This window comes from Dipodomys spectabilis, unplaced genomic scaffold, assembly GCF_019054845.1.
Source record: "Dipodomys spectabilis isolate Male_0828 unplaced genomic scaffold, ASM1905484v1 ptg000469l, whole genome shotgun sequence".
Lineage (NCBI taxonomy): Eukaryota > Metazoa > Chordata > Mammalia > Rodentia > Heteromyidae > Dipodomys > Dipodomys spectabilis.
In genome coordinates, this window is record NW_024871146.1 from 1160548 (window position 1) to 1182017 (window position 21470).

Here is a 21470-nt window from a genome sequence, read left to right on the forward strand (position 1 = left end):
TCTGGCTCTGTTTACCCAGTAAAGATATCCACTGCTGGGACTGGCGGAGCTTGCTCAGCCCTGGCTGGGTGACTTTTCCCTGGGTGGAGCTGAACCTGGAAGGTCCGGTTCGGGTCCTGTGACCTGCTAAATGACTCTTGTTTTCTTCCAAGGCCTGAGTTGGAGCTACCTGCTCAGCCAGGCCTTGGTCAGTATCAAATATGGAAATCCCCCTAGTGGGGGGGAGGGGTGACCTTCCCTCCTCTGTCCCTGAGATGAAGTGAGGATGTCAGGCTACTCAAACCAGACTCAGTTCCTGGGTCATCTCTGATCTGTGAACTACAGGATGAAGACGTCTGCACCTTGTCAGTTCTTGCTGGTGTTGAGTAGTACCCGCTTGCCCACCGCATTTGGTGCATTTGTCCCGGACTCTCTGTGTTGCAGGTATGGCCGTTACAGCCGCCTCTGCCGCGGCTGCAGCCGCAGCTGCTGGCAAGTGTTCATATCTGTCTCCTTGCCTGGATTTTCCCTCTCTGGCCTAACTCTCTGTCCTGTGATGGCATACTTGATGTGATTCTCTGGCTTACGACTGTTCACTGGAACACTAAAACTGCTTTCTATGCGAGAGCTTGTTTATCCTCCAGCTTCTCCTCTGCCATCTTTCAACACACTTACTTACCTATCACTTCCGATCACAAATCCTCTCATGAATTTTTATAGTATCTTTGAATAAATCACATGATTTTCATGTACTTATCGTCTTAAGGAAAGACAGTCTGCTTCTATATCTATTGTTCTATGTGACAAACCCTTTTTTTTGGTTGCTCTGTTTGCTGAATAAATGTCTTACAGGAAAGAGGATATTGACAGCAAATCTGGGTGTAATTTTCATTTTTAAATTTGAAATATAATATAAACTTTGTTGTGACTTGTCATTTTCTAAAAATGAGTGATATTCATGAACACTAATATTTTGGTGACTTTAAGTATAGTGAGACTTGAGGTGGTAGTTCTTGTGTCTAATTGACTTAACAATTAGATTATCTATGTATAAACATGTGCATTGCACATTTTTATTTTTGTATATAAAATAGTCCCCAAGGATTTACTTTAAAGTGATAATGTGTGGGTTCTTCCTGTTCCAAACTTTGTATTTATTTCATTAAAAGTACTAGAAATACATGATGTTTACTCCAGCAATTTAAAAGATCAGAATATATTTCTAAAGAGAATGGATTTATTGATTAAACAGAAAAGAGTAAAATAATCAGGTTTCTTGCTTGAGACTACATGTAGCTCAAGATGAGACTCAAAGAAAAATTCATATCAATATTACTGAGATTTATATCACAATATAAGCAATATAGGTATTTTAAGGAATTGGTCATCCAAAACCCTAGATGCCTAATGGATGAAGAATGGAATTGAAATTAGCAGAGGAAAACAATTCAACCTGCAGATATTATGATTTTATAATACTAACATGAAAGAAATGGAGCTTTTGCCTTTTTGAAGAAGAAAGTTTAGCCAGTAATTTCAATGTAAGGCAACAGTTGTAATGAGTCTACAGTCTTTTCCTCCAAGATATCCAAGAATAATATTCTCATCCTCTGAAGAGTAAATAAGTAATTATTTTAATTAGCTTTGTTTAATATTAATTTACTTGTAGCAAATAGGTTAAAATGTCTGCTATCTTTCTTTCAATGTAATAACATATATTTCATATTTTTACTGCCTCTTCATACAAGCCTGAAATCACTATTTCAAAGTAACACAAACAAAAAACAAAAATAACCTGATACAACCATCACAAATCCTAAATTATGTGAAAAAATCAACAACACATAAAATAAATCTGACGAAGAGGAAAAACAATGGCAGAATAACAACAGAAAATTACTATACCTCTCCCTAATGAAACAGAGATTTAGAGTCCTAGCTGGTACTCCACTTCTAGAGGGTCACATCAAGTCAGCTATAATTATATATAGATGTATTATTCAAAAGACGATTTAAGAAATCTATGAAAAGTTACCCAGCCAGGCAGGTGACTGCTGTGACTGTGTTGGCCAACATATTCAAATGCACAGCTGCAGTGTGGAAATAAAAGGTCCACATGGGAAAAAGCAGGAACAGAAGTATACATTGGAGACAGCCACATCCATAATCATAGACAGTTCAAGATACCACTGGCAGCCCGAACTGTCATTGGACCAACACTTATTAACATCACAACATCTCATACGGCTTGGGAAAATTATACTAAGAGAAAATAGAAAAGAATGCACACTCAGAGTAATATAGGTTTCATAGATTCATTCATTTATGATAGCTAGAAGGTGCCTACAAATCTACAAGTGCAAGAGAGATTCTACATCATCCCAGATAGAATGGCCGATAATGGAAAACTGACAATAGCGAATGCTGATGTGGATATAGCCAAAGGGGAACTCAATTACACTGTTGGAGGGAAATTAAACTTGTTCAACCACTCAGGCATGCCATATGGACTTTCCTCAAAAGACTAAACATAGATTTCCCTTATAACCTCATAATTCCTGTCACGGACAGTAATCCAATAAATAACAAACAAGCTCACATGAAAGCTACCAGCATAACAATGTTCATGGTCCAGTCCCAGAGTTCAAGGACTGGAAAAAAGTTACCACTGCTGGTATTTGTTTCCCCAAATATGAACCTTTTGACATAAGATACCAATTCATTCTATTTGCAGCAGCTAGGATAGGACTTGAATGTAGTGGGTGATAAACTGGCTTCTTTGTTGAATGCTAGGCAAAGCTGTAGGCAGTCCAAAAAAAAGGAGATTTTTTGTTGTTGTTGTTGGTCAAGGGGCTTGAAGTCTATGCTTAGCCACTGTCTCTGAGCTCTTCAACTCAAGGTGAGTGCTCTACTTCTTGAACCACAGTTCCACTTTTGTTTTTCTGGTGGTTAATTGGAGATGAGTCTCAGAGACTTTCCTGCCTAGGCTGGCTTTGAATAGCAGTCCTCAGATCTCAGCTTCCTGAGTAGCTAGGATTACAGCTGTGAGCCACTGGCACCAGTTTAAAAATGTGGGACTTTTATAAAAGAAAATCCACCTCTTCACCTCTGTCTAAACTTCAGATATCACTATTAGAACACTTCATCCTTGACTCATTTCATCAGACATTTGTAAATTTTCTCTTTTCCTTCATGTGGGAATACTGCAGTCAATATCAACACATTTGAGGGACTGGATCAATTATATGGTAATTGCTAGCACCTAAATCAAGAACATTTACATCAAAAAAATGAAACCCTCATTTGGAATAATTGTTTTCTCTTTTTATTACAAATCTGTGCTTTATTACTTCCTAAAGTGATATTGGACCTCCTAACAGAGTGATGATATTTTCTTTCTCTTCAGCAATTGGCCTTCTTCCACATGTGGTCAAATATTTAAGAATTCAAAGATTTCCATTGAAAATTCATTAACCTGATGTCTAAGAATATATGCATTTCTGGAATGTGGTCTGCTGTCTTGTTCTTACATGCACAGGACTTCTATGATTTATTTGTTCTACAAGGAATACTATTTTCCAATCTTTGTGTGACCAATTTTAATCTCTCTGATCAGTCTTTTAGACCCTCTCTCTGGAGTCTCATTTCAGTCTGCCTCATCAAAAATATCTTATTTATCAGCTAAATTATTCTCAGCTTCTGTTTTTGCCTGACTTCATGTGGGCTGTGATAGCAGTGCTTACTGGAGTTTTTTGTTTGTTTTGTTTTTAGCGGTCTAGGATTACTCTTCGATGTATTAGCTTCTCTGGGCCCCAGTGATCCGCTGGCCTAGAGTCAATGGGTTTTTCTCCTAAACGTACAAATCCAGCTGACTATATTCCTGTTTTTATTGTCTCAAAATGAGGCAATCTGGCATCCTTGGAAATCCAGGAATACTTCTCTGTAACCACTTACAGAAATGGTCTATCAAGATGGCTTCTCAAGGTTGACTGTGAAAAATGTTCATTTCCAACTCACCTCCATAAAACAGATCACTTCCCTGGGAGCAAAATTTTGGAAAGAAGGTTCCCCTTCTCTTATGATAGATCAAACCGTAATATTCTGCAGTTGTGGACAGCCTGGAACACATTTTCCCAAGAATATTCTGTAGTGTAAAAGAGGACCAACAATCAAAATAAAGTTGAAAATACTTGTCTACTACAGACTGATTTATCTTGCTTATAACTTTTGTTGTTTTCATTACTTCAAACACATGGGTAATTTGTATTGGGATTAGACAAGTTTCAAAGGATTAATGGAATAAATATTCAGTTTAGTTTCATATATCCAATATAATACACTTAACCTTTTATGCAAAATTAAATGCAACTGTCAAGAATATAAAATAAGCCTCAATATGTATAATCTGGCACACATACACTATCATCTATTCAGAAATTCAGTCTCTCTATAAGTATTTATTTGGTACAAAATAAGAAAAATTTAATTAAAGAATATGACTTTTATGTATCATCTGAAATACTCTTCATGTATATAGTTGTATATAATTTTGTAGATGTCACCTAGACAGGAATTTAACATGTATGTAGAACTCAAATTTCTAGAATTTAAGCTTGATGAGATGAGTCATACCCTCATGTAGTGTGGTGCAAATTTTACCACAGTGATGAATCCTGCCAGCTCATACCAAAATCATGTGCAATAATATATTATTTGATGTTAAGATGAGTGCTAAGTGTAAAATACACTTTGCTTTAATACATTAATTCACAGATATGAAACAATAATGATATATCATTTGTTTAAATTCTAATGCTTCTCAATTTTACAATTCATGAAATATATCATTAAAATTAGTTTCACTTTCTTCTTTTCTATAGCTACTAAAATTATATATTAAACATTCAATATTAAGAATTCAGTAATAAGTAACCTATTATTAAAATTATATACTATTAAACTGTGATTTGAAGTATAGTTCTAACAAATTTTGATATAAATATATTTAATAGAATTGTGGGTAATTCCTTTTAAACCTACCTGCTTGTTATTTGTTTCCTAGTTGTGTCATCTGTTATTCTTGGTCCAAGTCATCTCTCCACCTTAATTGTTTAATTTTCAATTTTTTCTCTATTGGTTTACTGATTTTGCATTTTGTTTTCCCTTTTCAGTGACTGACATGAGGTTGAAAAATCTGTATGGTAGTTTATTACTTGTATACTATAGTAAAATTCCTGTCTTTGAGTTCATTTCACTTGGAATCACCTTATATGGTCATATGTACATAGCAATTGAGCTATTCTGTTCATCTACTAAGATTATCCTTGATGTACACAATAATGCTGCCCTATTACCCAGTAATCACACTTCTGGGCATTTACTCAAGTGACCACAAACAAGGACACACTAAAGCTACCAGCACAATTATGTTTATCACTGTGTTATTTACCATAGCTAAGATGGAATCAATCCAGTTGCCCCTCAGTAGATGAATGGTTCAAGAAAATATAACACACACACACATAGATGGAATCAACCCAGTTGCCTCTCAGTAGATGAATGGCTCATGAAAATGTAAAACACACACATGCACCCATACATACACCTGGAATACTATGCTTCCATCAGAAATAATGATACCACACGATTTGTAAGGAAATGGAAGATCTTGGAAAAATCACATTAAGTGAAGTAAGCCAGACTTAAAGAAAAATAGGTCCCATGGGTTCCCTTATTTTTAATAATTAATTCATATCAAGGATAATCTCATGTATTTTAATTTGACATTTTTTATGTTGAGTATACATTATTGCTATATTTTTGTTATTGTTTCTGAAAACAGACAGGTATATTTAAAGAATTACGTTCATCTGATCCATTACTGAAGGAAGAAAAACTAAAAGAGCAACCTAAAATAAAGAACAATTCCTATTTATTTAGCTTCATTCCTATGTAAGTCCAGTGTTGTCCACTGTATTCTCATGTTGTACATTATAACTCTATACTTGGTCATCCTATATATGTACAATCATCTATATTGTGACCTAAATGTCCCAGCAATTGCAGTTTGCTTTATTTTTTGAAAAATTTCTCTGTTGTTTTAGGTTTTGTGGGGGGGGGCGGGGGGTGGGTGTGTGGTTTTATAAAGATCAGAAAACAACATTTTTCTTCATTTAGAATACATCTTTCAGGTCATTGTAAGTTGTGGATAATGGGAGAAGTCTCTTACTATTTTAAGGATGAAACAGAAAACTATATTTGTGCATGCACCAAAGTTGCTTTATTAGTCTGTAGTTGAACACTTACCTTCTATTTATATCTTGCCTGTTGTGAATAATGTGAATAACAATGAACTACAGATATATTTATGAGTTACCCAGAGAGAAATAATCATGTTATTGGTGGGTGAGATGGTATTTCAACTTTGTATTTCTTTAGAAAAATGCATACTACTTTCTACGAGAATACTACCCTGTATTTTGACAAAGAGTGTAGAAAAGTTCCTTTTCTCCACACTCTCACCAACATTATTACCTTTTGAGGTTTGTAAAAGGACATATTTTTACTATGTGCAATACCCCAGACTGGCCTTAGACTCAAATCCTCTTATTCCAACCTCTGAAATGCTTGGAATTACAAGCCTTTACCACCACACCAAGTTCCTTTGATTTTTTTTATAAGAGTTATAATAGTTATGAAATAGTATCATACTAATTTGGAATTGCATTTCTGTAATGACTTCTGTTCAGAAAGCATTAAGGTAGCATAGAAGTGGTATTAAACACAACTTTTTAAACCCACTGGTGATTTTCAGGACTATTTGGAAAACATGTCTATTCAGAACTTTTGTCCATTTTTAATCAAGTTCCTTGTTAATCTCATCAGTAATCTCTATATAGAAAATCAATAATTAATTCAAGGTAGTAGAAAGACAAAATGAACAACTCCTAATATTTTTCAATATTTAATAAAATGATATTGCTTAAATCATTTTGTGTTTACGCTTGAGATTATATAACTCAATTTAGTTAGACCTTTTATAAGACTATATATATTTTATTTATTTTATGCTGATTGCTCTTTCCAAAGCCTGCGTGTCTAATTTTCCTGGTCTCATGTAGTTCAGACTTCAAACTGAAGAATAAATTGAAGGAAGCAACCAAAAAATAGAGTTTCCCTCATCTGATGATGCCTCTACTAGAATGAGGAAAGAGTTCATCCTGCTAAGGACCTATGATAGTATATCAAAAAGAGAATTAATTCTTCTAGGTCTTCCCTATCTTTGCAATTTAACTTAAACGATGTAAAACACAATATACTGCTCAGTTACTTTTAGGATTTATCAGTTTTGCACATTTTCATATGGACTTCACCTCAGTCTACAACATTCCTACATTATTCTGTCCTTGATATTTTTACACTATCAAGACATAAGGTAACCAGTTTGATTTACAGCATGAGAAGTTATCCACCTGGCTTCCTTGGATGCAAAGCATAGTCAATGGATAATATTACTTCTGGTTTCTCACTACATGTAATGATTTCTGTAATATATATCACATTCTGTTTAGTATTACAAAAGAACTGTTAGCCGGCGCTGGTGGCTCATACCTATAATCCTAGCTACTGAGGAGGCTGAAATTTGAGGATTGCGGTTTAAAGCCAGCATGGGCATGAAAGTCTGTGAGACTCTTATCTCCAAAAAAACACTAGAAAACTGGAAATGATGCTGTGGCTCAAGTGGTAGAGCGCTAGCCTTGAAGTGAAGAGCTGAGGGACAGCGCCCAAGCCCAGAGTTCAAGCCCCACAAACAAAACAAAAACAAAAAAACCTGCTGGCTAAGCTGAAACCTCATTCATAGAAGTTTATGTTAATTATTTCACCAGTTTTATGTCTCTTAGTTTTTAAGAAAACGTTTACTATAATGCTAATGTTATTCCCATTTTAGTGTTGAGAAAATTGTAATTAAAGGAACTAAGTGCATGGCCTAAAGACACACAGGAGGAAGAAAATTAGTCAAAGTTTCCAAAAACCTTTCAGCAATACAAAAATGGTAGGTAAAATCTCTCCATTCTCTTATACTCTCAATTCAATATTCATATTATCCAATAACTAATAGCATAACAATTATTGCCCATGGTGTGGGGAAATCTGTGGGGAAAAGAGGTAGCAAAGATGGCCCTGAGAGGAACTTGAGTGGGCAGAGCAGGATTTGTTTAGGTTCAGTGTGTAAACAACTCATGGAAGCTTAGGTGCATGATAAGGTATAGCCTTTCAGTGATTGGTTGGTTCCATTTCCTCCCCTCTCACTCATCTTTTGCTTTAAAAAGAGGATGCTCCCTGTTAATAAAGGAGTTCCTGCTTGGTTTGACTCCCCGCTGCATCTGATTGTCTCCTGGGTAAGGGAGGCTGGGGAACAGACGAGCTCTTGTGTTCTTTAACAATTGCAGATGGTGATGCTCTAGCTGATGGCTGTCCTGACCTTCCCAGTCCCGGCAATGGCTATGGAATCCACATCAACCTCAATGGGTGACCTGGGCAGTGATCAGCACTGGCAATGCAGAAATCATCAATAGCATCACAAGAGAAACTGTCCCTTCGACCTGGTGGCCTGACCTTCATTTTGATCACCACCCGATGTCATTATGTATGGACTGTGTAAAACATATTTCTGTAGGAGTTATCTATTTTAATGTTACCTGCTCTAATTGTTCTTTTACTAATTGCTTGTACAACCACCTTTTGTTATGTGTCCTGTAAATATATCTAAAACCTACTCTAGAACAAGCCCCACCTCTGGACTCTAAAGTGGCAAAGACTGCTATCCCATCCCATACTAACGTTAAAGGGCTAATGACATTGTTGGCCTGGAAATGCTTTTGCTGATGGTTTTTCTATGCCTTCCTTGCATTATACGTGCACTGCAAAACTCTTATGAGCCAGCTAGTTACATAAGATCAAGTTCTAAGTGTGAATAAATTTCCCCCGAGAGGAACCGCAGCCAGAGACGGGTAAGAGTGGGTGCCAGTATGACCAACCTAAGACAGGGCCTTCAGCTTTGCTCTGAAGAAGTTTCAGGTGATGGATAAGGCAGACAAGGTGATCTACCCAACCTGACAGGCGGGTTCACTTCTTTAAACAGAGACAGGGTGTTGGGAGCTGACAGTAAAGTTTAAAGGTCATCTTGACCCCTGTTCTCGCTTGAAGGCACGTACAAGGAACTTGCTTACTTGAAAGACACCAGGTGCCTGGGATTGCTTTGCTATGTCTGCACAGTTTGTTTCAAATTTTACTGCTTGGGACATTTCTAAATGTGATGGGGCTAATGTTTATTATTGTGCTAGGTGGGGATGAGAGGTAACTGGGACGAGCTCTTATGCACAAGGGACCTCCTTCCAGACTTGCCTCCAATCCCTTGCGTGGCCAAATGTAATCCTGTTAAAAAAACCTTTACAGAGGAGGGGGAAAAGATAACTAACTGGGAGGTGGATCTGCCATTAAAACAAAAAGGGTGAATATGTGGGGAAATCTGTGGGGAACACAGGTAGCTAAGATGGCCCTGAGAGGAAGTTGAGTGGGCAGAGCCGGATTTGTTTAGGTTCCGTGTGTAAACAACTCATGGAAGCTTAGGTGCATGATAAGGTATGGCCTTTCCGTGATTGCTGGGTTCCATTTCCTCCCTTCCCACGCAGTCTTTTGCTTTAAAAAGGGTATGCCCCCTATTAATAAACGAGTTCCTGCTTGGTTTGACTCCCCACTGCATCTGATTGTCTCCTGGGCTAACGGAGGCTGGGGAAGGGGCAAGCGGCCGCACTTTGCACTTATCTTTCCTCGGACCCCGTCCATCCAAAGACGGACGAAGACCCAACACATGGTAATTGCTTTCTGCCACATTTTGTCTTCAACACAGACTGTGTTGGTGACATTGTGTTATCATGCACAGACTGAGATTATAAATTAAGATCCAAAGAGAGTCCAATTTCTTCTGTCCCACAGTTCTAGTATCCTTTTAAAAAAGTACTTAAACTTTTAAATACCATCACTTACTGTCTTGTAAGAATCCCAAAACGAAATAAATTCACATATAATCACTCCAAAATGCTTTAAAATAGGAAATGATAAAAGAGTACTCCGTGAAGTAAAGTTTCTTCTACTTATAAAATTATTCTTAAAACCTTGTTCTGGTTGGTCACATCTGTAATCCTGCCCACTCGTCATATCTACTGAGGAGCTTGAGATCTGTTGGAAGCCAATCAGAGCAAAATATAATTCATAAAATTATTTTTTAAAAATGTAAATGAACTAGAAAAAGGCCAGGAATGGAGATGTAGTTCATATACTAGTTCACCAATCTAGAGAAGAAAGGCCTAGCAAGACCTTGAAGCCCTGAGTTCAAACTGAGCACGCCAACAAACAGGCATGCACATGCACTCCTGTGCACGTGTGCACATACACACACATACTTATTCAAAATATCTTCAGGTCAGTGATATGTATTAATTTCTTTGTTAACGTTATTATATGGGTAAAATAATAGAAATAAACTATTATATCTCAGAACATTTTTAAACGTTTTTTATTGTAAAAATACTTTATAGAGGGTTTACAGTTACATGAGCAAGGTAATGAGTACATTTCCTATCAAGAATTGTTAGCTCCCCTTTGTTTTTTCTCTACCATCCCTTCCCTTCTACCTCCACAAGTACACTCCTCACCCCCCCCACTCCTCCACCCTAACCCCGCCTAAATTGTAAAGTTCATTTTTCAACATAGTGCCTTGTGCATCTCATTGTTTCAATGTGTCAACCTGTATCTCTGTTTAAGCATTTTGTTTTTTTCCCTTTCCCTCCCCAAATTAGAGAAGTGTATATACAAGATGCAGGCACACCAACATCAAATACTGTGAAAACAGGGGTTATGCTGTGTGGGAGGGCCATATAAAAAACAAAAAAATAGCATCGCACATTATAGATGCGTTAAAAACAACAGCAAGAAAAAAAAAACACTTGTGTTCCTATCTTGAGGTTCATTTAGCTTAACATCACCTTATCTAGTCATATGCATATAGCTTTTGACCATTTCTGCTTATTACAGACATAGATTTACTTATTGCAAATAAGGGATACCATGGACCTATGTTTCTTTGGACTTGGCTCACGTCAGTTAATATAATTTTTTCTAAGTTTTTCCATTTCATAACAAATTGGGTGATGTCATTCATTCTGATGGACGATAGAATTCCCATACACACACACACACACACACACACACACAGCTTTTTCTTGATATATTCATCTACTTAGGAGCATCGGGGTTTGTTATATATCTTACCTATGGTAAATAATGCTGCAATAAACATATTTGTGCTGGTAGTTTTAGTATGGTCTTGTTTGTAATCATTTGGGTGAATGCCCAAAAGTGGGATTTCTGGGTCATAGGGGAGCTGTATTTGGAATCTTTTGAGGAACTTCCATACTGCTTTCCAACTGGATGAACAAGTTTATACTCCCACCAAGAATGCAGTAAGGTTCCCTTCTGGCCACATCCCCTCCAGCATCTGTTGTAAAAATTTGGAATGCTTCACGAATTTGCATGTCATCCTTAAGCAGGGGCCAAGCTATTCTTTTCAACAGAGAAACTGCAGATTTAAACAACTGCTTAGATCAATTAGATTTAACAGACGCCTGCTGCATATTTCACCCAGCAGCATCAGAATATACTTTTTCTCAGCAGCACATGGAACATATTCCAAAATAGACCACATTTTAGGCCACAAAGCAAACTTGTCCAAATTCAGAAACATTGAAGTTATACCTTGAATTCTTTGAGACCACAACGGAGTAAAATTAGAACTCAACACCAAAAGCCACCAAAGAAAGTCCGGTAACATATGGAGGCTGAACAAAACACTGCTGAATCACAAGTGGGTCGTGGAAGAGATTAGAAAGGAAATTCAAATGTTCATGCTATTCAACAAAAATGAGCACACAAATCACCAGCTCCTCTGGGACACAGCAAAGGCAGTACTCAGGGGCAAGTTTATAGCTTTGAGTTCTTACATCATTATATTGCAGAGATCTGAAACCAACAATTTAATGAGACAACTGAGCAGCAAGATAAACCCTCAACTAGTAGACAAAAAGAAAGAGTTAAAATTAAATCAGAATTAAATGTATTAGAATCCACAAAAAAACATACAAAAAATCAACAAAACAAAGAGTTGCTTCTTCGAAAAAATTAACAAAATTGACGGACCCTTAGCAAATCTTATGAGAAAAAGAAGAGAACACACCCAAATAAATAAACTCAGAGATGCGAATGGAAATATCACCACAGAAACAACCAAGATTCAAAACATTATAAGGGAATACTTCTCAAAACTATGTGCTAATAAGTTTGAGAAGTTGGCAGAAATATTGACATGCCAAAACTAAACCAAGATGAGTTAAACCATCTTAACAGGCCCATATCAAGCATTGAAATACAGCAATAAGAGACCTCCCGGGGAGTTCCGGGAAGATGGCGGAGGAGAAGCTGGAATCTGAACAAGCTCTCGCATAGAAAGCAGTTTTAGAGTTCCAGTGAACAGTCCTAAGCCAGAGAATCACACCAAGTGTGCCATCACAGGACAGAGAGTTAGACAAGAGAGGGGAAGCTAAGACAAGGAGACACATCTGAGCACCTGCCAGCAGCCGCCGCTGCGGCGGCAGGGTCGCAGCGGCGACCACAGCCGCGGCCATACCTGAGCGCTCACACAGAGAGTCCGGGACTAAGGAGCCAGACGCAGCGGGCAAGAGGATTCTACTCAACACCAGCAAGAACCGACAAGGAGCGGACATCTTCATCCTGCAGTTTGCAGACCAGAGACGACCCAGGATCCAAGACTCGGCGTGAGTAGAAGCCCGATGTCCTCACTCCTTCTCAGGGAGCAGAGGAGGGAAGGCCACCCCTCCCCCCCCAGCACTGGTGATCTCCATCTTGGATACCGACAAAGCTCGGAGGAGCTGCTAGCTCCAACTCAGGCCTTGGAATAAAATGAGTCATTTAACAGGTCACAAGAACTTAACTGCTAAGTGACCTGCCAGACTCAGCTCCATCCAGGGAAAAGTCACCCAGCTCAGGCACCAGCCATTGGAGTGGCTTTCCTCACTGGGTAACCAGAGCCAGAGGCTGCCCCTCCCTCTAGCAGCCTCAACAATCAATTGAAAAACAGAAACCCTGAGAATGGCTCCAGGCTGGGCGCTGTGAATTTTTCACAAAATAGCCCTAGGGAAAAGCTACTGTTTGTTGAAAGGCCTCAACTCTACCAGAACCTAGCCTCATCACCCCTCTTTTGTGATTCTCAAAGCAAATCACCCTCCCATTAAACTAACATGGTAGGGGGATCTCAAAATCTTAGGTAAAGCAGAGCATTTTTCTGCCTGTTCGAACAAACTGACTTAAGAAACCAGACAAGCCACAGAACCTCAAGCTGACCAGAGACTCCAACAAGAGGCTGGTTACAGACAAAAGGGAGATACAGGATTCTTCCCACCCCTCCCAAAAAAAAAAAAAAATCAAAGAACTTTTTTTTCTTCTTTTCTTTTTTCTTTTTCTTTTTTTTTTTTTTTTTGGTACCTTATATATATAAAAAAATTTTTTTCCTTTTCTAAAACTTTTATTAATCTTTAATTTTTGCCTTTTTTGAAAAAATAATTGTTTTCCAGTAACTTTTTTTTCCCTCTTTTAATTTTTATTTTAGGAATACGTGAATGTACGTTTTCCTTTCTTTTCTTGTCTTCTCTCTCTTTTTCTTTCTTTCTTAATTATCTTTTTGTTTTTTGTCTAGCTCTACTGAACTTCTGATCTTTTTTTTTCTCCCTTTCTTATCCTTTTCACCTTTTCCTTTCTTTTGTTCTTCTGTATGTGACTTAACTCTTGTCCTGCACATCCTCAGATAAACCCATAGTTAACTAGTAGACCCTATCCCCCATTGTGTACACACTTAATCCACAAATTTATTACTCAATCGAAAACCTCTGAGACTTAAATTCCTTAATAGCAGTACTATCTCTTTATACCTATATAATATTTTAAGCATTTTTTAAGTTTTTCACATCTCCTCTAACTCCCTCCTCTTTTCTCATTATATTCACATTCCTCTCTAAATAGATGGTCTTTCAATCTCCATAACTATATTAATTTTTACGTTTCTAATTTTTTTTTCTGGTCTCTTTTCATTTCCCTTTCCCTTTCTTCTTTTTCTCTCCCTCTCTACTTGCATCCTACCCAACCTATTTCCTGCATTGAGATTAGGACTTAGTTAACTCTCCCTGTGCCTCCCCACACCAATCTATTCCTAATTTTTACCCACATCTCTCCCTAACCCTAAAAATTTCAGGTTTTCCAAATTCTTCTCTGCAGTTCGAAGCCCATTAACATTTAGTTGTTTGATGTTGAATAGATTTATCTGTTGAACTAGATTGTATCTGTAGACTATTGACTGTATAAATGCAAACGCTGGTTGATGGTTGCCTTAAGATAGTGTTCTAGCACAAAACTGGTGCTATTTTCATCTAAAATGGGCAGAGTAAACCGGAAAAACACAAGAAAAATGGCAAATCCGGGTATATCAATTCCCAATCTTGATAATCAGGGGTCAGATCAGATAATGAACAATCCAGAGGAGAGTTCCCAAATAGCTCTACAAACACTGGTGGCAAACATGATAAATGAGAAGTTTTACAACTTACAAAGGACTCTGTATGAGCGTAATAGGGAGAGAGAGGAGGAATCCCAAAAGTCTATACAGGAATATCATAAGCGTGAGGAAGCTACTCAAAAACTGATACAGGATTTGCATGAACAACTTGAGAATACTCAAAGAGAAAGGGAGGAATGGAGTGAGCAGGCTGAGAACACTCAAAGAGAACTGCAGGAATCCCACGAACGGGAGGAAAGAGAACTGCAGGAATCCCACGAACAGAAGGAAGCTAATCAAAGAGTAATTCAGGAATTGAGAGACCAGGTAGAGAACACACAAAGATCACTAAAGGCATTCATGGAATGCATTAACAAAGAGCTGAAGGAAGTCAGGGAGACCACAAAGGGAATGCTGAATGGAACCCAACAGAAGGAATGGGAGTCCAAAGAAACAATAACCAATCAACTAAGTGATTTGAGAACAAACACTGAACACCAAATTAAGGAAGTAAAGAAATTCATACAAGACCTAAAACAGAGCTTCAACAAAGAACTTGAAGCCATCAAAGCTGACCAACTAGAAGGAAAAGAGATAAAAAACAAAGTAGAGAGTCTAGACAGCAGGTTAGACCATGCAGAAGATCGAATCTCAGGGATTGAAGACAGCCTAGATATTATAGAGAAAGAACATACAACCATCCAAGACATGTGCAAGAAGTATGATAGATCTATCCAACACCTGGAAGACACCATCAGAAGGCCTAATCTAAGGATAATGGGTGTAGAGGAACACCTAGAAACAGACGTTAATGGTCTAGGAAATTTGTTTAACAGGATCCTAGCAGAGAACTTCCCAAACATACAAAAAGATAGGCCTATTCAGATACAAGAAGCTTTTAGAACCCCAAATAGACCAGACCAGAATAGGACATCCCACCGTCACATTATAATCCACACAGGATCAACTCAGACCAAGGAAAAGATCCTTAAAGCTGTCAAGGAGAAAAGGTTAATTACCTATAAAGGGAAACCAATTAGAATCACGTCAGATTTCTCAGCAGAGACAATCAAACAAGAAGAGCCTGGAATGATGTATGCCATGCCCTAAAGACAAACAACTATCAACCAAGAATACTGTACCCAGCTAAACTCTCCTTCATAACTGAAGGCCAAATAAAAACCTTCCATAGCAAAGAAAAATTGAAGCAATACATCTCCACCAAACCAGCCCTACAAAAGATTCTTAAAGATGTCCTACACATAGAAAACCAACAAGACCACAATAAAGGCCAAGAAACTGCACCCAAACTGAGAATCCAAGAACCATAGGAAGAACCCAGTTTTCGCAGCCCCCAAGAAGGTGGATAACATGGCAGGAACTCTCAAATACCTCTCAGTCCTATCTCTTAACATTAACGGACTGAACTCTCCACTTAAGCGACATAGACTGTCTAATTGGATTAAAAAACAAGACCCTTCTATCTGCTGCCTGCAGGAGTCACATCTTGCCCGTAAAAACAAACCCATTTTCAATGTTAAAGGCTGGAACAAAATCTACCAAGCAAACGGCCCCCATAAACAGGCAGGAGTTGCAATCCTAATATCAGATAAAATAGACTTCAAATTAAAATTCGTGAGAAGAGATAAAGAAGGTCGCTACATACTAATTAAAGGATCTCTCCTTCAGAAGGATATTACAATTCTAAATATCTATTCGCCAAACAATGGAGCACCCAAATTTATCAAAGAAACACTACTTTCCTTCAAATCCCATATAGATCCAAAGACATTAATTGTTGGGGATTTTAACACACCACTCTCCCCACTAGATAGATCAACTCGGCAAAAACTCAACAGAGAAACCGCAGATCTAAACAGCTGCATAGATCAACTAGATTTAACAGACATCTACCGAACATTTCACCCAGCAGCATCAGAATACACGTTTTTCTCAGCAACACATGGAACGTTTTCTAAAATAGACCACATTTTAGGCCACAAAGCAAACTTGTCTAAATTCAGAAACATTGAAGTTATACCTTGCATTCTCTCTGACCACAAGGGAATAAAATTAGAACTCAACACCAAAAGCCACCAAAGAAAGTCCGGTATCACATGGAGGCTGAACAACACACTGCTGAATCAAGAGTGGGTCATGGAAGAGATTAGAAAGGAAATTCAAATGTTCATGCTATTCAACAAAAATGAGCACACAAATTACCAGCTCCTCTGGGACACAGCAAAGACAGTACTCAGGGGCAAGTTTATAGCTCTGAGCTCCTACATCAACAAATTGGAGAGATCTGAAACTAGCAATTTAATGACACATCTAAACCTCCTTGAAAAAGAGCAGCAAGATAAACCCCAATCCAGTAGACAGAAAGAAATAATTAAAATTAAATCAGAATTAAATGAATTAGAATCCAAAAAAACTATAGAAAGAATCAACAAAACAAAGAGTTTATTCTTCGAAAAACTTAACAAAATTGACAGACCCTTAGCAAATATTTTCCGAAAAAGAAGAGAACACATCCAAATTAATAAACTCAGAGATGAGAATGGAAAAATCACCACGGAAACAACCAAGATTCAGAACATTATAAGGGAATACTTCTTAAAACTTTATGCTAATAAGTTTGAGAACTTGACAGAAATGGACCTTTTCCTAGCAAATATTGACATGCCAAAACTAAACCAAGATGAGTTAAACCAGCTTAACAGGCCCATATCAAGCATTGAAATAGAAACAGCAATAAGAGACCTCCCAGCTAAGAAAAGTCCAGGACCAGATGGTTTTACAGCGGAATTTTACAAGGCCTTCAAAGCAGAGCTCACACCAATACTCCTCCAACTCTTCAATGAAATTGAAAGAGAAAGCTCACTACCGAACACATTCTATGAAGCCATCATAACCCTCATCCCAAAACCAGGCAGGGACTCATCAAAGAAAGAGAACTATAGACCCATTTCTTTCATGAACATTGATGCAAAACTTCTCAACAAAATTTTGGCCAATCGACTTCAACAATTCATCCAAAAAATCATACACCACGATCAAACAGGATTCATTTCAGGGGTGCAAAGCTGGTTCAATATACGCAAATCAATTAATATTATTCATCACATCAACAGGAGCAAAAAGCAACTCCATTTGTAATAGCCCCACAAAAAATAAAATACCTAGGAATTAACTTAATTAAAGAAGTGAAGGACCTGTATGATGAAAACTTTAAAATCTTGAAAAAGGAAATCAACACAGAACTTAAAAAATGGCAAAACCTCCCATGCTCCTGGATTGGAAAGATTAACATCGTGAAAATGGCAATACTTCCCAAGGCTATCTACAAATTCAACGCAATACCTATCCAAATTCCAACCTCATTCTTCAAAGAAATAGAAGAGGCTATCCAAAAATTCATATGGAACAATAAAAGACCCCGAATAGCAAAAACGCTCCTCAACGGAAAGAACACTGCTGGAGGAATATCAATACCAAACTTCAAGCTCTACTATAAAGCCATAGTAATCAAAACAGCTTGGTATTGGCATAAGAACAGACCTCAGGACCAATGGAATAGAATTGAAAACCCAGAAATGAACTTGCAGACCTATAGCCATCTAATCTTCGATAAGGGAGCTAAAGCAATAGAATGGAAGAAAGACAATCTCTTCAGTAAATGGTGCCGGCAAAATTGGTTAACTACATGTAGAAAACTTAAGCTAGATCCTTATATATCACCCTGCACAAGAATCAACTCCAAATGGATCAAAGACCTTGAACTCAAAGCAGACACTCTGAAAACATTACAGGGTGGAATAGGAGAAACCCTAGGTCTCCTTGGCTCAGGCCGAAATTTTCTGAATAGAGACCCGGAAACACAACAAGTCAAAGAAAGGTTGGACAAATGGGATTGCATAAAGTTGCAGAGCTTCTGCAGGGTAAATGACATAGCTAGCAAGATCAATAGAAAGCCCACGGATTGGGAGAAGATCTTTACTAGTCATACAACGGACAAGGGTCTCATATCTAAAATATACTTGGAACTCAAAAAATTAAACCCCCCAACAACAAATCCTCAAAGAAACAACTGCCCAATAAATAAGTGTGCGAAAGACTTAAAGAGAAACTTCTCTGAAGAAGAAAGAAGGATGGCCAATAGACACATGAAGAAATGTTCAACATTCCTAGCCATAAAAGAAATGCAAATCAAAACAACATTGAGATATCACCTCACTCCAGTTAGAACGGCAAAAATCAAGAACTCTAACAACAACAGATGCTGGAGGGGATGTGGACAGAAAGGAACCTTACTTCATTGTTGGTGGGAATGTAAACTTGTTCAACCACTTTGGAAAGCAGTATGGAGGTTCCTCAAAAGACTCCACATAGAGCTCCCCTATGACCCAGCAATCCCACTTTTGAGCATTTACCCTAATGCTTACAAACAAGACCACACTAAAGCTACCAGCACAACTATGTTTATTGCAGCATTATTTACCATAGCTAAGATATGGAACCAACCTAGATGCCCCTCAGTAGATGAATGGATCAAGAAAATGTGGTATATATACACAATGGAATTCTATGCCTCCATCAGAAAGAATGACATTGCCCCATTTGTTAGGAAATGGAAAAACTTGGAAAAAATTATATTAAGTGAAGTAAGCCAGGCCCAAGGAAACGTAGGTCCCATGGTTTCCCTTATTTGTAATATCTAGTATATGTATGAGTTAAGCGGAAAAGGTCAGATAATGTGATGTCAGGAAAATGAACCCTTAGATGTGTATTTTAATGTTTTTTTCTTTCATGCATGTGTTTCTAACATATTTATAAGATTATCTCTTTGTTGCTTTGTATGTCCCTCCCCCACAGTATAACCCCTGCTTTCACTATATTTGATGTCAGTATAACTTGTGGAGGAGATGGGGAAAAACCAGGTGTTTAAGGATGCAGGTGGACCTGTTGCAACAATGAGAAGTACAAGTTGTCATGTCCAAAACGAGCTTTACAACGTTGGTGCGGGGGGGGGGGGAAGGGAAGTGGGTGAGGGGGGGGAAGGAGAAGGGTTGGGATTAGGGGGGGAGGGGGGAGGCTGGGATGGGATGTGAAGGGTAAACAAAGGAGGACCCTGCAATGCTTGATAAGAAATGTACACATTATCCTGCCCATGTAACTGTAACTCCTCTGTACAGTATGTTCACAAATAAAATTAAATTAAATTTAAAAAGAAAAGAGACCTCCCATCTAAGAAAAGCCCAGGACCAGAGGGTTTTACAGGAGAATTCAACAAGCCCTTCAAAGCAGAGCTCATACCAATACTCCTCCAACTTTTCAATGAAATTGAAAGAGAAAGTTCACTATCGAATTCATTCTATGAAGCCATCATAAACCTCATCAAATAAACAGGCAGGGGCTCATCAAAGAAAAAGAACTATGGACCCATTTCTTTGATGAACATTGATGCGAAACTTCTCAACAAAATTTTGGCCAATTGATTTTAACAATTCATCCATTCAAAAAGGATTCATTTCAGGGATGCAAAACTGCTTCAATATGCGCAAATCAAATAATATAATTCATCACATCAACAACAGCAAGGATAAGAACCACATGGTTATCTCAATAGATGCAGAAAAAGCATTTGACAAGATCCAACAGCCCTTTATGATGAAGGTTCTGGAAAAATTAGGAATCCATGGAACATTCCTCAATACAATAAAGGTTGTATATAAGAAACCTACAGCCAGCATTATACTCAATGGTGAAAAACTAAAGCCATTTCCTTTTAAGTCAGGACCAAGACAAGGAATGTCCACTCTCTCCACTTCTCTTCAATCTAGGATTAGAATGCCTAGCTACAGTGAAAGAAAAGAAGCAAACATACAGGGAATCCAACTAGGGAAAGAAGTAAAACTCTCCCTCTTTGCAGATGACATGATCTTGTATTTAAAGAATCCCAGAGAATCCACTCCCAAATGACTCAAGTTGATTCAAAACTTTGGCAAAGTAGCATGATATAAAATTAACTCTCAAAATTCCATGGCTTTTCTGTATGCCAACAATAAGAAAAATGTGGCTGAAATTAGGAAAGCAACACCATTCGTAATAACCCCACAAATAATAAAGTACCTAGGAATTAACTTAACCAAAGAAGTGAAGGACCTCTATGCTGAAAACTTTAAAAACTTGAAAAAGGAAATCAAAACAGAACTTAGAATGTGGCAAAATCTCCCATGCTCTTGTATTAGAAAGATCAATATTGTGAAAATGGGAATAATTCCCAAGGCTATCTACAAATTCAATGTGATACCTATCAATATTCCAACCTCATTCTTCAAAGAAATTGAAGTGGCTCTCCAAAAATCCATAAGGAACAATAAAAGACACCACATAGCAAAAACGAAGCTCAACAGAAAGAACAGTGCTGGAGAAATATCAATACCAAATTTCAAACTCAACTACAAACGCATAGTGATCAAAACAGCTTGGTACCTGCACAAGAATAGACCTCAGGACCAAAGGAATAGAATGGAAAACCCAGAAATGAACCCACAGACCAATAGTCATCTAATCTTTGAAAAGGGAGCTAAAAAAATAGAATGGAAGAAAGAGAGCCTCTTCAGTAAATTGCACAGGCAAAGTTGATTAACTACTTGTAGAAAACTAAATCTAGAACTTTATATACCACCCTGCACCGGAATCAACTCCAAATGTATCAAAGACCTTGGAGTCAAAGCAGACACTCTGAAAAGGGTACATGATGGAATAGAAGAAACCATAGGTCTCCTTGGCCAGGCCGAAAGTTTCT

At 37.8% G+C, this 21470-nt stretch overlaps 1 pseudogene; it reads right to left on the minus strand.

Annotated features, from left to right (window-relative positions):
• Positions 1-11543: 11543 nt before the first annotated feature.
• On the minus strand, positions 11544-11637 carry LOC122098276 (annotated as a pseudogene).
• Positions 11638-21470: the final 9833 nt, after the last annotated feature.